This window comes from Penaeus japonicus, unplaced genomic scaffold (assembly GCF_977035675.1).
Source record: "Penaeus japonicus unplaced genomic scaffold, GWHDUDI00000001_assembly GWHDUDI00000040, whole genome shotgun sequence".
In the NCBI taxonomy this organism is placed as follows: Eukaryota; Metazoa; Arthropoda; class Malacostraca; order Decapoda; family Penaeidae; genus Penaeus; species Penaeus japonicus.
The window spans coordinates 7,869,637-7,872,136 of NW_028234442.1; the positions used below are offsets into that span (position 1 = coordinate 7,869,637).

General features: G+C 40.8%; 1 protein-coding gene across 1 annotated transcript in view; it reads right to left on the reverse strand.

Moving 5' to 3' along the window:
* LOC122266396 (lachesin) overlaps window positions 1-2,026 on the reverse strand; it is a 129,329-nt gene extending 127,303 nt beyond the window's left edge. Inside the window, exon 1 of the mRNA XM_086533802.1 lies at window positions 1,876-2,026. The gene's annotated coding sequence lies outside the window, so the exon portion shown is untranslated. The remainder of the gene's footprint in view (window positions 1-1,875) is intronic.
* Between the last annotated feature and the right edge of the window lie 474 nt (window positions 2,027-2,500).

Here is a 2,500-nt window from a genome sequence, read left to right on the forward strand (position 1 = left end):
ACAGTCGTCGAAAGGTTGGCTTGGGCGTCTAGAGGCATTGGCAACACTTTCTTAGGCGACTTCAACCGGCGCACCTGAGATGGTCCGACGGCGTTCGCGGAGTCTACTCGAATGCGAGGAGTCTTAAACATCGGCGCTCGTATATGTTTTGTCTCTTCTTTCTCTCTCTCCCTCTCTTTTTTTTCTCTCTCTCTTCTTCTTCTTTCTCTTTTTCTTCCTCTCTCTCTCTCTCTCTCTCTTTCTCAATCTATCTATCTATTCCTCTATCCATTTATGTACCTCTCGCTCTTACTCATGCTCTTTCTCTTTATCCTGTTCTCTCTCTCTCTCTCTCTCTCTCTCTCTCTCTCTCTCTCTCTCTCTCTCTCTCTCTCTCTCTCTCTCTCTCTCTCTCTCTCTCTCTTTCGGAATGGAAAATATATAAGAATCTGCCGTTTAGAAGGATTTGCCACTTCTGCGTTTCAACTGTAACGATAATGCTGAAGACACAGAATAACAGTAGAAATCATGGTATGATGAGATCAGAAATGTCAACCAAATGGCGAAATATGGTTGACTTATTCACCAGATCTCTTGATAAATGATAAAAAAAAAATCAAAAGACGTAATCAGGACTTAAGCGCTGTCATTTCCTGATAAGAATTATAGACAATAATTTGTAACAATGTCTGACTATGAGCCAAAGAGAATACTATCTAAAGATAGAGATAACAAACTAGATATCAGATAACTTTTGTTGATATGCAACTCAAGATATAGTCTTCAAGACAAAGTAATATTATATATATATATATATATATATATATATATGTGTGTGTGTGTGTGTGTGTGTGTGTGTGTGTGTGTGTGTGTGTGTATACATATATATATATATATATATATATATATATATATATATATATATATATATATATATATATAGAGATAAAATATTTATATATACATTTATATATATATATATATATATATATATATATATATATATATATATATATATGTACATATATCGAGATAACATTTTTATAGATAACGGAGTATAACATTTAATGTAGCTAAAAATGACATTTTAAATATAACAGAATATAACATTATTAACTTTAAGAAATGTGACATTTAAAAAAAAAGACAACTTCATATTTTTTTCCATCTAAATATAACAAAAAGAAAAATCAAAATAACTTATCTTAATGACCCTTCGAAAAACATCACAAGCCACTTTCCGTATCACGATGTTCTTTTCTTTTGAATGATCATTTTGGTGTTTATATAGTCTGTTGTTGTTTTATAAGTATCTTCCGTTTATTTTTCTGCTGTTAAGTGTTTGATCTTTTCTCTCTCTCTCTCTCTCAGTTTTCGAAGTATAATCTCCTCTCACTTTTTTCGCGTCTTTTGTGACGAGCTTATTAGTGGTGATGGTGGAAGCGAACAAGGGTTAATGATCACTGCCTCGCAATTAGCAAGGTAATTAGCGCATTTTTTATGAAAGTGATAATGATGGCAATTATCTAGCGTTTAGGACGGCTGATCACACCCGCAAGTATGGACGGAAATCCATACAGAAAGGTAGAGAAAAATGAGTCTTATGGCTACGAACCGGGAATGGTGGGTGTGCAAGTGGGGGGGGGGGGAATTATCACTTTGGTGGAGAAGAGAAAGGAAAAACAAAAGTATGTGGTCTGGTAGTAATGACTGGAGGTTACGTCAGATTATGACCAATCAAGACGAAGAGTGTTGTGATGCCAATGTAACACTCACGCTAACTCGATGTTGAAATGGGAGGAATGATAACCCTATTGGCAGACGTGAGAGTTGGGAATGAGAGAAATGAGGAAAGAAAATGAGCGTAGGAGATGCTGGTGATGACTCGAATCTCACAAGATAGCGCGGAGGAGTAGGTGGTGACGGCCGAGTTAACGGTGGAAGCGAGCTGGACAGAGATGTTGTCGGTGTGACGTCTGCCCAGTGACTGGTTGCGGCGCTCAACAAGTAGCGTGAAGAGGTCGTCGCCACGCACAGTTGCCAGAACCCGGACGTCGCGAGGAGCCCCTTCCCCTCGAAAGACGTAACGCTGAGACGTGATTGAGTGTATCTCCGTCGTTGTTTTTTCTTTTCTCTTTTTCCATCTGTTTGACGGAAAGGAATACTTCAGCTCGACAAGGATACTTCAGAAGGATGCCGTAGGCTACACGACGAGACGCGACGTAGCACCGACTTCGACCGCAATAGATATAGGGACTGTGGAGAGGTCGACGGAGAACGTGGTTTCGCCGGGACTTCTGGTAACACTGGCGCCGGAATCTCGCTCGGCCCCGCCCACCGGTGTCACGCGCAGTCGACGCCCGAGAGCAGAGGACGGCGGGGAGAGAAGGAGAGGGCTCAAGGAGGGAAGAAACGAAGGACTCTCAAGAAGGAAGGACAAAACCCCCGGCAAGGAAGAAGAAAAGAGGGGGAGAGGAGGAAGGAGCCGCTCACGGAGGGAGGAGGAGGAGCCAGGGACCTT